This window comes from Gasterosteus aculeatus, chromosome 18 (assembly GCF_964276395.1).
Source record: "Gasterosteus aculeatus chromosome 18, fGasAcu3.hap1.1, whole genome shotgun sequence".
NCBI lineage: Eukaryota > Metazoa > Chordata > Actinopteri > Perciformes > Gasterosteidae > Gasterosteus > Gasterosteus aculeatus.
The window spans coordinates 4429282-4453909 of record NC_135706.1 but is presented as its reverse complement, the minus strand read 5'-3'; the positions used below and the strand labels follow the sequence as shown (position 1 = coordinate 4453909).

General features: G+C 47.8%; 1 long non-coding RNA gene across 1 annotated transcript; it reads right to left on the bottom strand.

Moving 5' to 3' along the window:
• Nucleotides 1-492: 492 nt before the first annotated feature.
• Nucleotides 493-16758, bottom strand: LOC144389437 (uncharacterized). Its single transcript, XR_013453490.1, has 2 exons — nt 16440-16758; nt 493-933 (listed from the first exon to the last, which is right to left on the bottom strand). It is a non-coding gene; the product is annotated as an uncharacterized LOC144389437 (long non-coding RNA).
• Between the last annotated feature and the right edge of the window lie 7870 nt (nt 16759-24628).

Here is a 24628-nt window from a genome sequence, read left to right as displayed (position 1 = left end):
CTTTCTTTGTACTGTGTTGCAGCACTGTGCTGGAAGTGTTGACAAGAAGCGGAGCACTTTCACATCTCTGTTTTCTGGCCAAGTTGGATGTTAGAAAGTGAGAAGTGATCCCTTTTGACTGGCAGGAGAGAGACTTTCTAGCAGAGTTAACTCTATGAGCTGCTGTCACCCAGCAGAGACACTCGGCAGCCTCCTAAACTCTGAAATCACCAGAGAGCAATTACTTTCTCTTTCCAGGGCTCGTCCTGAGCTATTTGGACACAACCGAAACTGTTGATGACAGTTTATCACTCGTCCGCAGTCCTCAATAGTTGGCAGTTTGTTGGCAGACAGTTCACTGCCTGACAGTTCAGCAGCTGTCTATTCTACTCTACAAACTATTGCATGTATCATTTGTATGGCTTTGAAATATTTCTTGACACAAAGGCGATGCAGTGTTTTCTTTTCAAAGAAGTCTACTGTGGGTCCTATGATTGGGACCCAAAATAATAATTTTTATTCGGACTAAACAAGACAAAAAATGTTCTCAAATTTTAGCATGACCAAAACTAACACAGAAGTTTGATTTTAGGACTAAATACCTGACACAATTGGGCTTGGCAGGTCTGCAACAGCTGCATAATACTACAACCAGATATTGCCTGACCATCAGAGTTACAAGACAATATCAATGCATTATTTAAAGAAATTGCTGTTTCTGCAGAGGGGAGTCACAGTGACATTAGCCTTTACCTTCATGTGAACTCTCCTCAAAGTGTTGTGACAGCTGTGAGGACTATGTTTGAAGATCCTCTCATTGGAAGGAAAACATGGCCGCGGAGGAGATCACTATCCCTCTTCTTATTTTTGCTGCTGTGGCCTCGATGGTTGTGGGGTCAATCCAGGGCTGGCAGGTACCTGTCAGTCACAGACCACCTGAGGAGACCTCTGCATCTGAAAGTGGAAGGTCAAACGTGGAAATAGGAGCTTGTTGAGATAAACACCGCGTATACAGCACATTAACAATGAGCAGGAAGTCTTTGTGGGTGCTGTGGCACCAACTTGGCTCTGAAAAGTGAAGCAATGCATAACAGCCTTACTCATTACTTAAATCATAACCTCAATAAACATTCTAAATAGGAGTTTATGGTCTTGCTAGTGGCAAAGGTTCAAGTCTTGTTCAATACCGACCATTTACATTCAACTAGAACATATAATAGGGTATGCTTTAGAATGGCTCTAACTTGTGATTAACAGCTGGCCATCATGTTGTTGTCTGGTCTGGGAGTTGTTTGTCTTTTCGTCTTAGAATTTAGACCTTTCACAGTGTGTTTTGTTTAATATTTAAGTTCATTTTAACGTCTTACAGGGTAACACACCTCAAGTCGCCAACAACAGTGGGCTGGAGTGAGTTTCACCCACCTTCAATTGTGAAAAACTGATTTCTTCCTGCAGTGACATGAGATTTGACGGTTCACGATGCCTCATTACTGAAAAGGCGCATCCTGTCGTCCTTATCACTCGTTACTCATCGGATTCCTTTAAGCTTGATGACTATACTTCTTAACGTTTTTAGAGGGCTCTCTTTCTACTGTCTGGTGAAAGCACCGTCGCTTACACAGGTGCATGGCCGACGGCACCATTAATCCTTAACACCACAATGAATTTGAATCGAAGCCTGTGTCCATTTGGGGTTTGTTTCAAAACAGGTGAGCATTCATCTTCCTGCTGCACCCGGCTGGCCAGATTGTTTGGCTGGACTCTGGCTCGGCTCCAGCTCAGGCTGGCCATGTCAGCTCCTGGGCTCTGACCCTCAGACAACAGTGCCAGCAGTGTGGCTGGTTGATGATAGACAAGCAGGCTAATGCTCAACACAGCAAATCTTGGCCATTATCAGCTGCTATCCCAGCTGATTAACCTCCTCGTCCACTTTTATAAACATATTCTGGGCATTATAAATAAGTCAACATGCCTTTACCTTGCTATGATATGTTTTTTTGGTCCATATAATTCATAAGTTAAATTGATAAATACTGGCTGAATTCTCATGGAAATTCATAAAAATGCTCTCCAGAGGATGCCCGCTAATTTTCACAAGTCATGTCCCAAGTCCAGACCTAGGGAGGCGTCTTAAGTCGTCCCAATTCAAATTAAACCTGGGGCCCTCTGTGGTAATGCCTGCACATTTTAGCTCTTTAAGATTGTTGAGTCAGAGTTCCTTCGGGCAATCTTATCAGGAAACACCGCATAAACTTCCATTGTTATGCAAACGATACTCAACTGTATCGGTCGATCAAGCCAGAAGAGGCGGACCAGCTAGTTAAGACTTCAAGAATGTCTTGGAGACATCAAAACTTGGATTACCGGCAACTTCCTGATGCTAAAACTAAAAATCCTGATAGGCCCAGAGCGCCTTCGAAGCCAGCTGTCACGTGATAGCTTTTATGGATGGAATTGCTCTGGTACCCAGCAGCACCGCCAGGAATCTGGGAGTTCTCTTCGACCAGGATATGACCTTCAACTTGTATATAAAGAAGACTTCAAGGACTGCCTATTTTCATCTACGTAACATATCAAAAATCAGGAACTTCCTGTCTCAAAGTGACGCAGAAAAATTAGTTCATGCGTCTGTCACTTCCAGACTGGACTACTGTAATTCTTTGTTATCAGGCTGTTCTTGTAAATCTCTTAAGCCTCTCCAGTTGATTCAGAATGCTGCAGCACGTGTATTAACAAGAACTAAGAAAAGGGATCATATCACTCCTGTATTAACTTCTCTGCACTGGCTCCCTGTTGAATCAACAATAGGTTTTAAGGTACTTCTCCTCACCTACAAGGCACTTGCTGGTGAGGTACAGTCGTATCTTAAAGAGCTTATAACACCTTATTGCCCTACAAGGCAGCTGCGCTCCACAGATGCTAGGTTACTTGTTGTTCCTATGGTTTTAAAAAGTAGGCTGGGGGCCAGAGCCTTCAGTTATCAAGCTCCTCTTTTGTGGAACCAGGTTCCACTTTCAGTCCGGGGGACAGATTCGGTCATCTCTTTTAAAGTAAAACTTTGATTCTGCCTATAGTTAGGGCTGGCTCAGGTTAGCCCGGACCAGCCCTTAGTTAAGCTGCTATAGGCTTAGACTGCCGGGGGACTTCTTAGGACTCACCGAGCTCCTCTCTCACGCTCTCGTTCTACCGTAATTCACGTTTTATTAATTCACATGACTAATTCTGTCAAGGGATGCGTGGAGGAGGCAGGACTCAAATGCAGACTTCTCAAAGCAATAGACTTTAATAGTCAAAAGCAAAAGGCCAAGCGGCAAAAATACACAGGAACCAGGGGAAAAACAGCAGGAAGGAAACTACAAACATCCACGACGATAGACAAGGACATGCGTGGCAAAAGACAATGACGCGACAAGTGACGACAGACACACGTGGCTTAAATACACTAGGGAGGTGCAGGTGATTGGACACAGGTGGAAACTATTAGACAATCACAGGGGATGACAAGACAAGGCAGGAAATGAAGTTACCCGGCGACACGAGTGGCAGAAAACTACAAAATATAACAGGAAGTGAACCACACCGTGACAGTACCCCCCCCCTCAAGGGCCGAATTCCAGACGGCTCACACTAGAGAGCGGACAAGGGGTGGGAGGGAGGGAAACCAGAGACATTGGTCGGGCCGCCCGGGAAACTCTGGCGGGCGGCCCGGCGGGCGGCCTGACGAGCGGGGAGCCTCCGGGGGTCGGCCCGGCGGACGGTCATTAGGCCGGCTCCGGAGCGGCAACTGCAGGACACTGAAAACCTCCGCAGTGGTCGGCGGCGGCAGCTCGGGGACACGGAAAACCTCCGCAGTGGTCGGCGGCGGAAGCTCGGGGACACGAAACACTTCCGGAGTAGTCGGCGGCGGCTCTAGGACACGGAAAACCTCGAAACACGGGGGACATGGGAAACCTCCGGGGTCGTCGGTGGCTCGGGGACACGGAAAACCTCCGCAGTGGTCGTCGGCGGAAGCTCGGGGACACTGAAAACCTCCCAGTGGTCGGCGGCGGCTCGGGGACACGAAACACCTCCGCAGTAGTCGGCGGCGGCTCGGGGACACAAAACACTTCCGGAGTAGGCGGCGGCGGCTCGGGGACACGGAAAACTTCCGGAGTGGTCGTCGTCGGCAGCTCGGGGACACTGAAAACCTCCGCAGTCGTCGGCGGCGGCGGGGGAACACTGAACACCTCCGTAGTCTCTGGCTCAGCCCCCCCCTCAAGGGCCGGATCCCAGACGGCCCCCAAGCCACCAAGGGAGGGTGGGAGAGGACCACGGGATGGGAGGGAGGGAGCCCGAGTCCGGGAGCGAGTCTCGGGGCCGCTACAGGCCGAGTCGGGGCCATGAGTCGTGGGGCCGGCACTGGGGTCAGGGGCTTGAAACGTGGGGCCGGTACTGGTCTGGTTGGGGGCATGGTACGTGGGGCCGGTACAGGGGCATGGTACGTGGGGCCGGTACAGGCCGGGTCAGGGGCATGGAACGTGGGGCCGGTACAGGCCGGGTCGGGGGCATGGAACGTGGGGCCGGAACAGGCCGGGTCGGGGGCATGGAACGTGGCGCTGGCTCGGGGGTATGGATCGTGGGGGCAGTACCGGGGTCGGGGGCATGGATTGTGGCGCTGGCTCGGGGGTCGGGGGCATGGAACGTGGGGCCGGTACTGGTCTGGTCGGGGGCATGGATCGTGGGGCCGGTACTGGTCTGGTCGGGGGCATGGATCGTGGGGCCGGTACTGGTCTGGTCGGGGGCATGGATCGTGGGGCCGGTACTGGTCTGGTCGGGGGCATGGATCGTGGGGCCGGTACTGAGGTCGGGGGCATGGATCGTGGCGCTGGCTCGGGGGTTGTGGAACTGGATCGGGGCGTCGGCTCAGGGGTCATGGGCTTGGGTCGGGGGGCGGGGTCGGGGCTTTGCTGCGGCCCAGCGCTGGAAATTGTGCGCTGCGGCCGAGCGTGGAGAGCGTAGGTGGCCTGGAGTCGGGCCGCAAGGTCCATCACCTGCTCCCAGTGGGTCTCTCCGCCGGACGACCACGAAATGGCCTCCTCCTCTGGAGACCTCGCCATCCGCCGCCCAACACGCGAGCGGCGACCCAGATGCCTGCTGAGGGCTGCGGACGGGGAGACCGAGTAGTACATGTATACATCTGGAACCCCCGGGAGGACCGTTCCACCATTACGGACGGCCCGCTGGAGACTGACGTTCTCCCTAAGGTTTCTTCGCTTTTTTTCCCTCTTGGAAGGCTTTTTTGGGGGAGTTTTTCCTGTGCCGATGGGTTTCGGGACAGAGGATGTTGTATGTGCACAGACTGTAAAGCCATCTGAGGCAAAAAAAATTATTTGCGATTTTTGGCTATACAAAATAAAATGAATTGAATTGAACTTTTGCAAGCTGCTAGTGCTGTCATCTCTGGAAAGAGAAGTCCATCATTTACTTCCTGTTAATGTTCCAGTTACGCTAAAGACTTCCACATGTCTTCATCTTAAGAGGCATAAAAACATTCCACTGATGGACGCTATAGCGAGTGAATCCCTCCAAATAGAAACCGTTTGAATAACTTTCCAATATTCTTCTTTACTTGACCCTATTAACTGACGAACCACATGCTGATTTTGGTAAAATATTCTCTCTACAAATGGGGAGGGAAGTAGGAGGGTGATTTGTAGATCAATACATGCTGGGTACATTTATCAGTAGATGACCACGGTTAATGATGCGTTATGAATTCAAGCAGCGGCAGAGCTTGTTATACTAGGATCTGACCTGAAGCCAAACTGTCCGTCTGCCAAGAAAATTTTTATCATATTACACCTCTCTGGGACAATAATCTACTCTGGATGAGGGGATGAGATGAAATGGCAGCTGGCTTGGATTAAAAAGAAAAACTGAATAGAGTCTGGCAGTTTCTTGCCTGCTCACTGTCAAGTGCTTTCTTTCACTGCTCCATGGGACCAGCCTGGAGCACAGCCTCCCCCCTGAAAAGAGCAAGGATTAATACAGTTTGAGATAAAGACAAAAGGCACACATTGCCTCTCATTCCCTGAGAGCACCTCCTCCCCCGCAACCCAACCACACAATGATAGCGTACAATGGGATGATGTGATCTTTTGGCCTGCACCGGATGCGTCATCTAGCGCTGCTGTGCAGAACTTCCCAGCATTGTGTGCGGGGGGCCTCTACCATTGTACAGCAATACTCAAACTTTGCAGATATTTCACAGTGGGTGAGTGCATTCTTTCCGCCTAGAGTTCCCTAGCAGCCATGTCAGGAAACGGGGAGGCCCCGAGACCGACAAGTCTGCAGAAATACGACTGGGGGAGGACGAATGACCTGTGCTCTCTATTATTATCTTGTGTCTCTCAACCATGTTTAGAACAATTACTTAATTGTAAACCCCTAACGCAGGGGTGTCAAACTCATTTCAGTTTTGGGCCAGATACTGCCCACTTCAATCGAACGCGAGCCAGACCATTAAAATCATATGGAGGGGTGGCGCTGACGATCCGACCGGCAGAAAAAAGAAGCAGAAGCGACCGCACACGTGTGAGGACCATTCTGTAATTCTCACAATAGCAAAGTCATCTGGCGAGCCATCCAGACTCCGACGGCGGGCCGCACTGGACCGGATATGGCCCGCGGGCTGCGAGTTTGTCATATGTGCCCCAAGGCAACGTGATCTCCAAAACCTGTTCGTAAAAATGTATACGAAAATCTTGAACATACAAATTCGTAACAATACATACAAACTGGCGGTGGTTAACCACGCCCCTTGAGTGAACAACATGGCGGACCATGTTGGATTCTTGAGTCAACGTCTCTCTGCCATGTTGGATTTTTTGAGGGGGTTAGGGTTAGTATTGTATTCTTACAATTTAACAACATTGATTTCTTGTTAAAAGTGCAATCATAACACGTTTATTTTACATACATTTACGGGGTCCAGGTCACCATTCACTTTGAATAGGGTGACGTCATCAGTTGCAGTCCGTAATTATTTAGTATGTATCACTATGAATTTGTATGTTCAAGATTTTCGTATACATTTTTACGAACAGGTTTTGGAGATCAGGCTGCCCAAGGGGTCCAATTTACAAATGGATTCCTTTTGCAGCACTTAAATGGAAAAGATAGAAACTGTGAACTTTTCAAATCACCTGTAATAGGATAAAAGCTGTAGCTTGGTTCAGGGAATAAATGTTTGTCATTTACTTTAGATTATCTCTGAATATTTAAACATGGACCAAGAGGTTTTGGGAGTAAATAACTTAATGAAAGGAATGTTTTCCCTCAGCTTCATCAGGATCAATAAAGGGAAATTCAACTCCGGTGACTAACTGAAGTTTATGCTTACCTTTAATGCTTTGTCTATTGAAATCACTGATTATGAGCATTATTAATGTTATTGGGCTGTATTTTCACCATTTGTTATGACGCTGACTAACGGTAAAGAGGCAGAACAGTAAAAAGCGATTCAAGGTGACTGGCGCGATCGTCAGAAAGCACACTGATTAAGCAGCCTCCTGTACAACAATGATTGGGTGGACTTTGTAATGGACTTAATGAAAGGATAAAGTACATGAACTTGGTTCCAAGCATAGCTTTGGATCATTTAAGTTGGGAAATATACCTGTGTATGACATAAATAGGTTATCAACATTATATAATATGGGTTTCTCAACAGATTTCGTGATAGGTATGATAGCTGGATGTATTCCTAGTTTAGCTGATGATGCTGGATCATGTATCAGCGGTCATAAAATCCCAGGGTTGCGTGGTTTTCAAAAGCAAAAGGCCAAGGGGCAAAAAACGAAGACAGGAACCAGGAACAAGAAGATCGTGGACATGGACAGGGACTAGGACATCCATACAATGAACAATGACGCGACAAGTGACAACAGACACACATGGCTTAAATACACAAGGGAGGTGCAGGTGATTGGACACAGCTGGGAACAATCATGACATGACAGACAATCACAGCGGACGACAGGACAAGGCAGGAAGTGACATGACCCAGGGAGAACAGAGGAAGGAAACTACAAAATAAATCCAGACATTAACCCAAACCGTGACAAATTCAGCTCCTTTCCGGGAGTTTTTTTTCTGCTTTCTCCCCTAGCAGGTCTCTGTAGATCGTAGTTCCTTCTGGACCCTGGTCCTGACACCTGCCGTGGCCCTGCTAACGCCTGCTGCTGCCATCATCATCATCATCATTATTTTGCTTTCACACTACAAAACAAACCCTACCAGTCTGCTTGGACTCCAAAATGACTCGTCATTCCTCGGTTTGGTCCACACCAGGGTTTAATTGACAGTGTGGGAGCTATTATTTAGCAGTAGTTAGTTTAATATTCTTAAATTGTATTTTTTAATAATTTAGATTTTATTGAACGATACATAGCTTTCCTGTTTTTGTAGTTCATTTTGTTGAATCATTTTGTTATCTTTTTCATTCTGTTAAGTATACATGGTTTTGGTTAATTGATTTCTTAATTTGGTTGACTAATTATTGGGTAATAGTCAGGGTCCCTGGAGGTTGTTTAATGGTATAGCCAGGTATAGGACAAGCATGCACTGTGGTGAGATATACTATAGCTTTATACCAGCATAGGAAAGCGGCATAGAATATACAGTAATATGTGTTATTATGTTATGTTTATGTGTTTGTTGGCTTGTCTTATTATCAAAATAAATATCAAACAAAAGGAAAGCCTGCTTGGACAATCTGCTCTCTTGCGGCATAAAAAGAACAAACAAGGGGTGCATCAGTGGCCATACGTTGTTCATTGATCCCAGCGACAAATGGCCACTTTTCCGAAGGAATCGGATAAACCGAGGAACCCAAATGTATTTTTCTGAAAATAGTGTTATTACAAAAACAGTGATATTCACAATGATAGTTGCAAAATCATTAGAATTTCAGTTTGAACCCTCAAATAGTTAGTTTCCCCCCTGCTGTTTTTCCTCCCGGTTCCTGTGTTTTTGGCTTTTGACTATTAAAGTCTTTTGTTTTCCCCTACAAGTCTGCGTTTGAGTCCTGCCTCCCATCCGCTATCCCTGACAGAATGACGCGACTAAAGAAGGGCTCAGCAGACGCGCTGCCAGATTACGGACCTGAGTACCTGGACGTAAGAAGTCCCTTCTGGCAGCGGAAGACGAACTGCATCTTCGGTCCCAGGGACTATCAGCTCGCCTGCCTCGAGCTCCGGGATCTCCTAAATCCTAAGAGGAGCCCTGGCCAGAGGAGTAACAGACGTCCCGCTGGGCCGCCGCAGCGATCTCCCGCTCCCGCTGGGCCGCCGCAGCGATCTCCCGCTCCCGCTGGGCCGCCGCAGCGATCTCCCGTTCCCGCTGGGCCGCCGCAGCGTTCTCCCGTTCCCGCTGGGCCGCCGCAGCGATCTCCCGCTCCGAGACTCTCAGCCATGCCCCCGACCCCCGAGCCAGCGCCACGATCCATGCCCCCGGTACCGGCCCCACGATCCATGCCCCCGGTACCGGCCCCACGATCCATGCCCCCGACCCGACCAGTACCGCCCCCACGTTCCGTGCCCCCGACCCGACCAGTACCGGCCCCACGTTCCATGCCCCCGACCCGATCAGTACCGGCCCCACGCTCCATGCCCCCGACTCGGCCAGTCCCCGCTCCGAGACTCTCAGCCATGGCCCCGACTCGGCCAGTCCCCGCTCCGAGACTCATGACCCCGACGCCCCCAGTCCCCGCTCCGAGACTCATCACCCCGACGCCCCCAGTCCCTGCTCCGAGACTCAGGCTCCCTCCCTCCCATCCCATGGTCCTCTCCCTCTCTCCCGTTGGTGATTTGAGGGCCGTCTGGGATCCGGCCCTTGAGGGGGGGGCTACGGGGTGGGTTATGGGGGGGGCTGAGCCGCCGCCGACTGCGGAGATGTTCCGTGTCCCCGAGCCGGAGCCGACCTGCGGAGGTGTTCCGTGTCCCCGAGCCGGAGCCGACCTGCGGAGGTGTTCCGTGTCCCCGAGCCGGATCCGACCTGCGGAGGTGTTCCGTGTCCCCGAGCCGACGACGACTACCCCGGACGTTTCCCGTGTCCCCGACACGTCTGTAGTTTCCCGCCTGCTGTTTTTCCTCCCGGTTCCTGTGTTTTTGGCTTTTGACTATTAAAGTCTTTTGTTTTCCCCTACAAGTCTGCGTTTGAGTCCTGCCTCCCATCCGCTATCCCTGACAGGTAACCCAGTACAGCACAGTGGTCCGGGACCTCCAGACAATGGCTCCCGCAAACCACACTGTGCTCTTTAGATAATATTAGATGGCCTTTTCACCAGGGAAACACTGAATGCTTCTTTACAATGATCTTTCTTGTTACGGAGGTGTGAACCCATGATCCCTGTGAGGAAATTACAGAATTTTAATGAATATTGTTGATAAAATAAAATATGAGGGCTACTTTTAACAATGTAAAGTTTTTGTACTTGGTTGGATCAACCAAACAGACTTTTCAACGCTGCTTTTGTCCCTGTGTTACTAAGACATGGTTGTCTTTTTCCCCACTTATCTTGTGTAAAAAACAATATTTTTCACCCCTATTTTTCTAAACTACTATTCTAGCGTCAGTAGACTTAGAAAACTTAGTTTTAGCACACGTATTTTTTAGTTTTCATGCTTATTGTAAGCCAGTATGAGACTTTGGGTAAGACGTCAGGAAAAAGAAAGTCCATTCTGCAAATGTTACGGTCCAGCATGCATATTCAGTGTACACAACGGGAAACCAAAACCAGGAACTATGGATATGCAGATGTGATATTTGTGTTGACCACTTAGTGCAGTCTGCTCAGACGAGACCAGAGGAACCGAAAGGGTGGACAGGGGAACTGACTGTGTGTGAGCAGTCAAAGGGAACATTTCCCTGGGGCCTATTAAAGCACATTTTTCCACGATGTCATGGAGATTTTTTTTGCTAATGAGCTCAGTGCAAGTGCAGTAGAGAGTTGTTTGTTTGCCTAATCAAATCATGGACATTTTTAGGCCCCAATACTTTATGTAATTCATTCTGTTTTTTGTGTTAAACGGGGCAGAGTTTTTTGTGAGGCTGTAAGGACGACATACAGTATTGTACGCATAATTGACGCGTTGTCCGGGGGTCCTCCCTCCAAGCAGATATCTTTAACATAGTATCTGTGTTCTATTTTCAGTCTGTAATGCATGTGACGGGCGACATAATGCAGGCTTCCTTATGATTGACAGATACTACCAGAGTCAAATATAGCATCTGAAGTTCACTGTTTTGCAGTCCAAACATGGTCAATTCTGCTTACAAAAAAGATGGTGACAGCCAAAATGTCAAATGGCAATACTCACCTATGTTTGTGTACGTGTACAGTTTATCTCCTGTGTATATACCTAATATATATATTGTGGCAAACAGCGGGTGTGGGTGGAATCACCGGACTCAGATACACGTCTAGTTGCACACGAAAAGGGTACGATTTATTGTAACGTACAAAGTAACGAAAAAGGGTGCGGTTCAGCGGGTTCATTCGGCCTTCAGTCTCCTTCCTCTTGTCTGCTGGGCTGTTGGAATGGTTGGCCTTTTATAGTGTGGCCAACCGCCTTAGCATGTTCCCTCCCCAGACGGTGCTCCACTGTGAATTTGTAGTCCTAGAGGGCCAGACACCAGCAGGTGACCCTGGCGTTTGAGTTATTCGCCTGCGGCATCCATTTCCGGAGGGCGTGGTCTGTCACCCGGGTGAATCTCCGACCCAGGAGGTAGTAGCGAAGCTTGTCCAGTGCCCATTTTATGGTGAGCGCCTCCTTCTCCACTGTGGAGTAAGTGCGTTAAGAGAAAAGACCGCCCCCAGTCCCCCTTCCGACGCGTCTGTATGGACTAGGAATGGGAGGGAAAAGACAGGAGTTACTAGCACCGGTTTGGTGCACAAAGCCTGTCGTAGCCACTCAAACGCCCCGTTAGCCCCGGGGGTCCGGTTGACCTTGTCTGGCCCCCGCTTTCTTGTCACGCCAAGGTTGCGTAGCGGGGAATGAACCTCTGGTAATACCCCACCAACCCTAGGAAAGATTTTACCTGGCGTTTGGTCTTTGGTCGTGGCCAGCTAAGAATGGCCTGTATCTTGGCATCCTGGGGTCGCACATTGCCTTGTCCTATGCGGTAGCCCAGGTAAGAAGCCTCTTCTAGGCCCAGACGGCACTTCTTGGTTGGCTGTGAGTCCTGCCCTCCGGAGGGCCCCCAGTACCGCCCGCAACCGGCTCACGTGCGTCTCCCAGTCATCACTGTGGATCACGATGTCGTACCATTGGTGGGGCCGGAGAATCTGTCCATTAACCCGCTGGAATGTAGCTGGGGCTCCATGGACGCTAAAGGGTAACACGGTGTAGTGGTATAGGCCTTCAGGGGTGGGGAAGGCGGTCTTCTCCCTGGCCCGAGTAGTCAGCGGCACCTGCCAGTAGCCTTTGGTGAGGTCCAAGGTGGAGATGAAACGGGCCGTCCCCAGCCGGTCAATCAGTTCATCCACCTGGGCATGGGATAGGCATCAAACTGGGAGACGTCATTGAGTCTACGGAAGTCATTACAGAATTGATAAGAACCATCTGGCTTGGGAAGCAGTACAATTGGGCTGGACCAGGCACTGTGGGACTCCTCAATGACCCCCAGCTGGAGCATTTTCCGCACCTCCCTCCGGATGGCCTCTTTCCTCGCTTCGGGAATACGATATGGCTTCACCTGTACCTTTACTCCTGGCTCTGTCCTTATGGCATGAGTGGCCATGATGGTCTGGCCCGGCAGGTCGGAGAAGATGTCCAGGTGCTGCCACACCACCTCACGTAGGTCTTGCAGCTGACTCGGACGGAGTTGGTCTCCCATGGGCACCTCCGACAACGGGGTCAGAGCGGTAGGGCCGGGGTGGGTTGCGCCTGCGGTTCTGGAAGACTGCCATTTTTTAAAAAGGTTAACGTGGTAGAGTTGGACAACCCTGAAGGAGCGTGGGCCGTACATGCGGCTCTGGGTCCCCTGCGTCGGGTGGGTCTTGGCTGGGAGGCACAGTTGGGTGCTCCCCTCGGTTGAGACCCCCAGAATCTTTCATAGTCCGGCCCAATGAGCAGGGGGACCCGGAGGTTGGGAACCCGCCCGGCCCGCACGGTGAAAGACCCCAGGGGGGTACACACCTGGATCCAACTCGTCGGATATGTCTTGCGGTCCCCGTGAACGCAGGTCACCTCGATGCAGGAGCCCTCTTCTCCGTCTGCCAACTCAGGGCGAATCAGTGTAACCACACTACCCGAGTCTATCAGGGCTGAGGTGTCCTGTTTCCCCAACCGAACTGGCACGTTTGCTGCGCCGGGTATTTTGGGAGCCCAACAGGTAGTCATGAGGCACCTCCCTGGGCGGTGCGGTTCCTCAGTGCTGGCGGAGGGCACGGGCACATTGCCAGCAGGGCACTGCCGGCCGAGATGTCCTAACTGGCCACACGAAACAAAACTTCACTCAGACCTGTCGGGTAGTGGGCGCGGCGGGCGCCGGGCGAGGAGGGGTTGTCGTTGGCTTGGCCGGAGTCAGTCCCTCCCGTCTTCGGGGAAAAGAGCTCGTCCCTACCATCATCTGCTGGCCAACCCGGCGGTTCTCCAGTAGCTTCATCAGCTCTTCTACTGACCCTGGGTGGTTCTGGGCTGCCCATCGCTTGGCGTCAGGAGGCAGGGCTCGGATGCAGCGGTCCATAACGAGACGATCGATGGCAGCCAGACCCTCCCCGGTTACCAACCAGCTGCATGTAAGCTTCCCCAAGCGTACCACCTGGCTCCGCACGGTACCCCGGGGGTCGTACACCCAATCATGGACCCGCTGGGCGCGGCCGGCTAAGTTGCGCATCGTAGGCGAGGATGGCCCCCTTAACCGTTGGGTAGTCTGTCGCCTCCCTTGTTCCGAGGTCTTGGTATGCCTTTTGAGCGTCTCCAGTCAGAAAAGGCGCCAGGATGTGTGCCCAACGGTCTTCCGGCCAGCCTTTACGTTCTGCCGTTCGTTCAAAGACCTCGAGGATGGCATCCACATCGTCTCCAGGGGTCTGTTTGGTGAGTAAAGCTGTTGGGGAAGCGTGAGGGGCCCTCGGGGTTAGGCTCTCGGCCAGCCTGTCGAATGTCCCCTGAAGGGCTGCCATGCTCTGTACCTGCTGCGCCTGGGCTTGGAGGAGCTTGGCCATTGCGGCTTCCATTGCTTCTCCCATGGTCCGTGGTTTTCGGGGTTATGGCGGTGGAATTAAAGTTGCCCGAATCCTCCACCACCTGTGGCAACCAACGGGTGTGGGTGGAGGAGGATATATCCACGGAGCTGAGCAGCAGTGAGGGAGAACAGACTGGAGGTGATGACCTCGATTCACCCCTTTCCTTTCCTTTTCTCTGCTTTACCCCAACCCAATCCAACCCAACAGGACGGAAGGATCCGTTTACCCCGTGGAGTACACCAAAGTCACGGAGCTGGAGCAAAAGACGCCTTTTTTTGTTGAAAGTTAGCCTAAGCGCCCCTACACTGACCTTGTTTATTAAAAGGAACCTTTTTGTTAAGTGATTACTCTCTCTGAGCCTCCTATTTTAGCCATGAATCTGGCCTCACTTCCCTGGGGTTGCCACAATATAGGTTTACACATATATACATAGTCACAGTGAATATTCTCTGAAAAAGCATGACTGTATTGAACAGCAGTTACAGACCAGGACAGACCTCACAGTCCAAATGAGAGGCATAAAAAGCTGCAGTCAAAACAAAACTAATATGGTATTGTGTGTAACACTACACTTGGGCAAAGACGCCAAACAGACTTCAGCCTCTGGCACTTAACATGATACATGATCCATATAGAGCAACTCTGTAAATTATATGCACCTTTTAAGAGCTTAGGTGATGTTAGCTATGCCCAGCGGGTCATACCTGTGGTAAGTGGAATGGAATCCAGGGAGGAACAGCAAATGAAGTAGATACAGGAGGGAGAGTGGGGAAACCACGAGACTCGGAGCAATCTTTCCTTTTACCCACAAAACAGACACGCTGACAAGTGACGAGTCAGAACTCTGGGTATACTATGCTCAAAAAGAGGTTCTTCTCACAAGCATAACCCAACAGCTGCTTCAGCGATGCACAGAAGTGCGAATGCAAGTTTTTCATGTTTGAGACAGGTCCGGCATATGAAAGGCACCTTTCACAATACATTGAGTGCAATAAAAATGGCCACAATCTGGAACTGGAGCAGATAAAGGCACTCTCGCTTGGTGCGAGATGTTTGGCCTCAGTCAGAACAAGCTCAGAGGAGTGCTTGCATCATTACAAACAACCTTGTCAAGACAGCATTTCATTCCATGTGGTTCCAAGTGTGTTTGAAGCATTAGAAAAGACACAAACTACGCCAGAGAGAGAGGCAGCTTTCTGCGTCTCGCTGCAGCTCCGCTAGGCTCCAGCTTTCTCAAGTTCAAAGTGGAGTGCTCCCAGGCTTATCTCCTTCCCCGCACAAGGGACCTCATTTATGACATTCTAAAGCATAGCAGGGCTTAATTTCAACCAAAAAACACCCCATCCAGATATACAAAGTGCCCTTTCGTCACAATGCGGCAACTACTGTACATTACATATTTCAATCTCAGCCACATCTGCTCAGAGTGCTGCTCTGACGGAAAACATGTGCACACGAACACACACGTTCACATCTTCTGATCGGACAGAATCAGTCCCGGGTAACATGTGGAGAGGGTTGCGGGGGTGGTGCGTTTGAAATGGGGCTTAATGAATTGATAAGTATACTTAATGGGAGGCCAGGCTGTTTGATGTGTAGCTCTGGCTCTGCAAACATGCTGAATGGAGGAGGCAGCCATTGCTAATATAGAGGTTTAAGAAGCTGCAGGAAAGAGTCCAAGCACCCGGAAATTAAACAGCCTCCAATTCCCTCTGGAAGTCAACACGTTTTTCAGAATGGTTTCTTTGGTTAGATGTCTCAAATGAGGTTTGTGGTTAACACAAGTGATTTCTTTCCTTTTGCTCCATCATGGAAAAGTACACTGCATTGACTGTGAATTTGTTGTCTTAAAAAAAGGCCAGGGATAACAATTTAAACTATAAAACTTCATAAAGACCACTGTTCAGCCTTGACTGTTGTGTAGCCCAAAGTAAGCTCTTAGCTGATTACACTACGCTTCAAAAACTAATGTCAAAAGATGTATGCGTTTTGAAAATCATCACGTTTTATCAAAATTTAGTAAAGACAAAAAGGTTTTAAAAAGAAACTTGAAAAAAGAAGCCAAAATAAACAAAAAGCTAAACTACTAGGAGGTGTGATTTCTTTAATCACTTACTGTTTCTGTTTTTTTCTGAACCAAATCCATATTTTTGAAAATCTACCCATTTCAAATATATGCTTTTCATATCAAGTAGTAAAAAATACGACAACTGGAAAAGATATCATCTACCTTCTTTTGCTTTGTCATGTCGTTACTGTATCCTTGGCAACGAGGAATCTGGGTAGACTTCAGCGTTAAGTGGGAGGAGTGCGTCCATGTTTCTGCTGAGAGGCAGTGAAATGAAGCCTCACTGAAAACTTGACTCATCAACAGATCTTTTACTTCAAAGGGAATTGGGCTTGCAGTTGTTTACAGAGCTCTGCAAAAACCCAAATAAAATGAAGATATAATCTTCCCCCAGTAGCCGATGTCTTGTGCCGTTATCACAGCAAATGAAAGTGTGGTAGATCTCCCTCTGACAGCCATCTTAAACCCACTCGCATATCTCAGGGGACCCTTTTTCTGCATATTCAATATGCTCACAGCTCCTTCAGCCCACACTGTCTCCATGGCAACCATGGACCACCTCTGGCTTCTAGTGCATCTGTCAGCCAATACCCCATCTCTCTCACACACACATAGACACACTAACTCACTGCCATCTTGCCTCTTTGTGGCATGAGGGTGGGTTTTTTGCGTCGGCATTAGAAATTCTTTCCACATGTTTTAATAAAAATATTCCACTTCCACAGAATACATTGCAGAATGTGGTTGCTTCAACTCCACCATTTCACTTCCTTTCCTGCACCACATATGGAGACCAACACTGAGAAGGCAATGCAGAGCTCCCATCTCATTTGCCCCAGTTTCCCTCTAAAGAGGGCAGCATTGAGCCTTTCTGGTAAAGCATGTGTGACACTTCCTCATCACCACCAACAAAAAAAGAATAAAATCCACACAAACCTGCTGTGTCACAACCGCCACTGTGAATGTAGGACCACCCATCCAGCACTAAAAGTCTCTGGCTGGGATTTAAACCTTACTGACCCCCCTCGCCCCCAAATCATCCCTAAATAAAAAAAAAAACTACTCTGTGTGCTGGTATGCATGCATGAATGAATGTGCACAGCGGCGAGAAGGGGAAGAAAAGCAAAGGAAGTGGGGGAGGTGGTGAAAGCAGCTGAGTGGAGCAGCTCTCTCATCACTGAGTGATGTTTCGCACCAGCTTTTTTTCTTCCTATTTCAAGAAGAAGAAGAGAGAGTGAAACAGCATTGTGTTGCATGTGACTATTCTCTTCTCTCTCTGGCTTTCACTGGAAATATATCTTTTGTCGCCCTAAACCCTCCCTGCCTCTCTAAATCCCCCTTTGCCCCTCAACCCCACCCTTTTGAATCCCCTCTGAAGTCCCCACACTTCATCTTAAAAAGCCAGTGTGAGGATTGGGGCTGTGGGAGGGTGTGTGTGGATGGGTTGTAGAAGGGAGGGGTATGATGGAGGGGGTGGGGTGTAGTACTGTGGTAATCTGCAATTGTTACAGTCTGGAGCCTAGCCACGCTGTCACCATCCCGAATTGATTTAACCATCAATGGCACCATCCATTTAAGGGCTGCTGGCGCTCCGGCCCCCGGCTGCCAAGACGAAATCGGCTGAATGTGCAATGAGCTCCCTTTTTTCTTCTCTTTCCCACCGTTGGGTATCAAAGGCTATTGTGTCCAGAGAAAGTAGAGGGGTCACTCATTTACCCCCCGACCCCTGGGGGTCAACTGCAAGCCTGGATTGAGGGGCAAGTCAAAATGGCAGAGGAAGGTAGAGCAGTGAGGAGTGGGTCCCAAAGTGCCACATCAGGACAAGCTTCTAATTGCTGGTACTGGAGAATATACGTGTGTGTGTGGGTGACCCTGACGTCATCAATTCAATTCAATTTCAATTCATTTTATTTTGTATACCCGCAAAGATCGCAAATTACAAATTTGCCTCAGAGGGCTTTACAGTCTGTACACATACAACATCCTCTGTCCCGAAACCCACCATTGGCACAGGAAAAACTCCCCAAAAAATGAAAAAACCCTTCCAAGAGGGAAAAAAGGGAAGAAACCTTAGGGAGAACGTCAGAGGAGGGATCCCACTCCCGGGATGGACAGACTACATTGAATGCCATGTGTGCAGAATGAACAATGTGTAATACATGCAATTCCTATGACAGAAATGATTCAAGTAATTGTGAGTAGTAAGCCAGGCGCACAGCAGGACCACTGCAGGGGCAACCACCATCAGATAGAACCACCATCTACCGAAGCCTGTGGGGAGGGAGAGCACAGAGAATTTAGGAGAGGGTAATGTTGGTTTACGAGTACAGTAATATGATTAATATCTAAAATAATAATGATGATGATGATGGCAGCAGCCATCGCAGACATTTACTATGGCATACTGGAAGTACTGGAAGTATTTGGAAATCACCAGGATGGCTGATCCTCTGCGGGCCCCAAAGTTTCTCTTGGTCAATTGGTCAACTTGATCAACTTAAAAAGGCTGTGTTTATTGTGTTGAAGCTCAGTTCCTGCATTGCTACTGAAACAGTTAATTTGCCACACTGTAACTCATGTGTGCGGTCTGCACAAGTAAATAAACAAGAAAACCGAAGATTCCTTATGCGCCTCGGTAGTCTTTCAGTTGTTTTTAATACAACCCACCTCTAGATTGGTGGCTTCAAGTGGCTCCACCTCCACCTTGTTTATTTTCCCTCATTACATGTTACCATGTCTGCAGAATAACCACTTTGGCTGGAGCGCACTGATACAAATATGGAAAATTGTGGTAAATCAGTAAAGCTTTGTTTGTTTAGAATAAATAGGAGATCCGCCCACTCCATTTTCTGAGAAAGGAGGCGTAATTTGAATAAAGCGATTAAGAATGAGGGAACGCTACGATGCCCTTCCTGTGAAAGGTCCACTGATGCACGGTCGGGGATTAACAAAGTTGTATGTTTCTACTTCCGAAAAGAGCAGCTGTGGTAAGAGAAAGCTGAGTGGCACTCTGAAGAAAGTAGTTTGAAGAAAGTGTTGAAAAATAACTGCACAGGCTTTTCCATAGTAATGTTAAGTTTGTAACACTATAAACTGTTAATGTTAGCCTTCAAGTTGCAAGCCAGAGATAACTCCTATTTTTAGTATAATTGAAAAGGTTATAAAAAGTTTATTTTGGTTTCAAGTAAACCAACTTCTCTAATACAGTACAACATACAAAGCAAATGATTAGCCTATTCAATCACTAAAAGCAGATGATAATGAAGTATGAATGCTCATGAGCTGTCAAGATTGAAGGTATAGACTGCAGCACGAATGTTTTATCAAACAATCAGGAAGTTAGCATTGCACGGATTGCCTCGACAAAGAACCAATGGGATTTTAGATCATTGCCAAAATTAGGGGGTATGTGTGGGAAACAAATGTCCAAGATACCTGTTCAGCAAGATAATCTTTACAAATGAAGGTTTGATATTCGAAGCAAAACCCTAACGTTAGGCCGAGCTACACCACTTTGTAGCTGTTTTGGGGGTATGTGAGCGATATTTGTCTAACTTCATCCCCTCATTGTATAGTGTGTCCAATCAGAACGCTCCTATATGGCTTTTTTATCTATACGTGATGCACACAAAGGTGACTGCAATCCACATGACAATGCCGGTCTGAGTCCATAATAATGTTCCAATTAGTGCAGCACGGGCGCAATGGGGGTGGGTGGGGAGGTTAGAGCGGGAGACTCCAGGGAAGGACAGAGACACTTCATTATTCCTCCCAGTGGATGGTGTCCCGGACACCTGGAGAAGCTGCTTCAGGTTCATGTGCAGTTACTCAATCTGCTAACTGTCTAGTAAGAGCTCTGTTGGAAATAGAACTTGAGATGTAATTTTCAAATGGAGCAGAGGAAAGGCGGGGAATGCCTCTGAGTGACCGCAATTACCCATAACATATGTTTGGGTCTGTTCTTGTAGACTACAGATAAGGCTGACATTCATGTTCCCTTTTTCCTTTACAAAGAGTGTACCACTCCTCTTGTCACCCTGCTTCCTTTTATTTTCAGTTTTGTTCCTGAAGTATCCATGGTAACCCAAATACTATTCAGCTCCCTTGCAATCAGAGCAGTCCTCGCAGGTGGCTGTTCTTTTAGAGCGAAACAACTGTTGAGTCAGAGTCGCTTAGTATTCGTCCGTCTCAGATGCCAACATTTTTTCCTGTTAATTCAAAGCTCGGGGAAAAAAGGATTCAACAATGGCAGAGTTGGGGTTGGTTCAAAGTGGGAGTGTTTGATAAGGCTGTAGGCTTGCCTATTTAGACATGAGGTTGTTGAAAAAAGGGCAATAACCGCCTTAATGACACAATTCTTGCTCACTGAAAAACGCTCTCTGGTATGGTGGGGGAGGGGAGCAGTGGAGTAATAAGACTGATGTAACGTGAGTATATTTCTATGGTGATTTTGTCGCTGAGTAACCAGTTGCCTTGGCAAACCTTTCCTTCCAATTTACCATCAGCCAATATTCCCCAGCCAATTTTTCTTCCTCTCTCTGTCCTTCAGCGCGCTCTAATCTCCATTAACCAAGGAGGTTATTAAAGTGTTCGTATCAAGACTTCAGATAACAGCAATGCCAGCGTTATACACGCCCATCCTGGATAAAGGTTTCTGGCCCGGTGTCATCTGCTACACGGTCCCGAGGGGCTCTACGGATTTATGGTATAATTTACAAATATACAAATTTGCCTCAAAGGGCTTTACAGTCTGTACACATGGGACATCCTCTGTCCCGAAACCCTTATATCGGCACAGCAAAAACTCCCCAAAAAATGAAAACCCCTCCATGGAGAAATGGGATTCATGATGACAGCAATAGTAATGTGATTAATATTTAAAATAATAATAATGATGATAGCAGCAGCAGTTGTCAGCAGGGCCATGGCAGGGGGAAGGAACAGGGTCCATAGAACAATGGAAGGAGAAAAATCACAAATGCTTTGTGAAAGAAACAAAGTTAGGGATGCGCAATAATGTTTAGTATTTCATTTAAAGTGACGTCTCAAACAGGAGAACTCATCAGCAGCCACTCACACTTTGCTAAATTGCAGGCACATACACCACAGATTAAAAGAATACCCGACAGATTTAGCATTGCAATCCCATAACATGGTCAGAAGGACAGTTTAAAAATAGTTGAGAATTTGAGCCATGGGTCAGCCATGACCAAGCCAGTGCAGTCCAGATCATGTAGTAAATCATGGTCTCTCAATATGAGAGGCTGGTCTGAGAGTGCAGCCAAATCTGCAACGCTCAACAGTGGCATCTATTGTTAAGAGTTTTCCGGCAACCAACTTAGGACTCAACGGTTACCTCACACAGGTGGGAGAGGTAGGATGTTCACTGATGTGCAGGAAACTGCCATTGTTGATATGGTCATCAGAAACAATGGCATAAAACACACTGAGATTCGGGACAGAGTCTTGGCAGACAACGTTACTTTTGCAAATATTCAAAGTGTAAGCATAACAACTATTTCTAGAGTCCTGAAAAAACATCAGGTAAGGAGGAAACATTTGTACACTGTGCCTTTTGAGAGGAACTCTGAATATGTCAATCAACTCAGGAACCAATATGTTCAGGTAAGATCACAATAAAATACAGAACTGTTTTTGAACAAAACCAACACACAAAGACAACTTTTTAGATAATGTTTACTACCGTAAAAGCTTACGTATGTTGCCTTGTGGATTTATTTGAGAGAGTCATGGAGAATGAAGGCAGGCAATCACACCACATTTTCATCTTTGTGGATGAGGCTGGTTTCAACTTGGCCAAAACACGGCAACGAGGAAGGAATGTGATTGGGAAGAGAGCCACAGTGGATGTCCCGGGCCAGAGGGGTGCCAACATCAAAATGTGCGCAGCCACTGATGGACTGCTTTTACACAAACCACTAATTGGGCCATACAAAACTGAACGTCTCCTTGCCTTCCTGCATGATCTCTATGGAAGCCTTGTGCTAGATGAGGAAAGGGATGCAGAGAGAAGAAATCAGCCAAGTGTTAGTGTTTTTTAGGTCATTGTTTTGTGGGTGACAAAGTGTGTTTGTTGGCTGTCAACCTTTGCTAGCGTTCTGGAAGAATGAGTTGATTTGAGACATGAATAAAGTGGTTTGGTAGCTTTAGTGCATTTTGAATGAAGTTGGGGAGAACTGTGTGAAGAGTTTTGAAAAAGTATTGAGAAATGTGTCCTAGCGACTGTAAAAAAATAACATCATAGATTAATGCATTAATGTTGACAGCCCTATTAAAAACTAGACATATGCTGTCACGAGGACATCCAGAGTTCTTCACAACCACAAATGGAGGACATTATATGCCAATGATGTTTATTGAAGTTCTCCCAAGCCGTAAAATGCCAGGTGCTCACAGGTGCCAAAGCGTGGACAAATAAACAATAAAACACCTTCGATGTACAAAATAATGATCTTGCATACGAGCTCAGACTTCCGTCAGCGTACTCAGCACATGTTGCCTGCACTGCCACCAGGCGTAGCCCACCACTCTTTATTGCTCCATTAGGTGAGACTTATATACACCTGGGTCCCACCAATTCTAAGCACATAATCCCATGGGGATACTAACGACCATGAACATGTGATAATTATGCAGACAAGGTTATACCAGATCCCATACCCCATTTCCCTCTGCTAACAGATTTTAAAACACAGTACACGTCCACAAGTAACTTTAATAATTAGGAAGCAAACATCAATAACTCCACACAATTCACCCCCCTCCTTTCCCACCATACTTGGTTTCTCCCACTACCCACGATGCAACAGCACAGGTATAAAACACTGAGAAACGTCCATTCCCATCTTTTATTCGAAGTCAAGATGGCCGCCACAATGTCTGCTGACGTCAGGTGAGAAGGGGTAACCAGGGGCCACAGGGAATAGAGGGTAGCTCTGTGACATATGCACAGAATGAAAAGGCACGTTTCAAAGAGTAGAAAAGCACCCTTAAATAAAAAATGCGACCTTGCAAGCATCAGCGCTAAGGAGCTGCGGAGGTCTAGTGAGCTCGCCTCCTCCTGACGTGACAAACACACATTTGACTTTCAAACTTACATTGTGACTAAAGGTTTGTTCCTATATTAAAGGCCTTTGTAACGCCTCACAGGAGGCAGGAGTAGACCCAAGCGCATATTTAATCAATAAAGGTACATTGGGAGTAGGCTAGTTGTATCCAGGAAACAGGCAGGAGGAGGTCAAAATCCAGAGTCTTCAACCACAGGCCAAACAGGAGATCAGAATAATGCTCAGAATGTGATGGTCAACTCCATACGACTTTGCAAGGAACACAAAGGAATCAGGGGGACATATACAGACCAGCTTGATGGGTAACCAGACACAGGTGTGTAGGGATAAGTGGGCCTGCACAACAGACGGACAGACACAAAACGGAACAAACCAGCTAGACAGTAAACGGGGGAATTTGGGGTCCAGATTTGAAGGCCTCAGTACTCTGGGGAAGGGGAGCGCTGGATCGTGACAGCCTTTTACCCAACAATTGTTTTTGCATGCAAATAACGTAATTCTTAAGGAACAAGGCGTATTTTCTGAGCTATTGTACTAGAAATAAAGACATCTACCAATTATGTTGCAGGGCTCTCAAGTGTCACACACTGAGCGTGACAGTCACTCATTTCGGTCTCTAGACACACACTCCCGTCACACATCCAATTTCTCACACAAAAAAAAGAAATCTGACTTTAGCCCGAGCCCCGTTGGTTACTCACCCCCCCTACCCCCATCGGCCGTAGAGTCCACCCCCCCCCCCCCGTCGACCGTATTGTCCGCGCCACCCTCCCGTCGGCCGTAGCGTCCACCCCCAAAGTTGAGAGCCCTGATGTTTTCTGGAACAAACAAATTCAAAACACACTACTGGGTAGAACAACACAGTTGCTCCATAGTCCAATGCAAGACAGCAAACCTTACTATTTTCCTTTCAGCCATGACCAAGCTAGTGCAGTCCAGATCCTCTTCTGTTATATTCTTTTGCATCAAAAGCATGCAACATATACTATGTGTAACCAGATGGAACTCAATGAAATAGTGTACAGTGGGACAGGCAGACTGCCGATACCTGCTCATGGATGAATGGGATCCTGTTATTTGCAAATCCATAAGGATCTTCTATTAAAAAAGTGTAATTGTTTTTTGGGAACTATCTACAGACGGGTGGGGATCCTATCCTCCTAGCATCAATATTCTACAACTCTACAAATGATTAAAAGGATGAAATGAGAATGCATTTGGAACTCCTGATTATTGAGGACATGTCAAACAGTTCTTTTATGT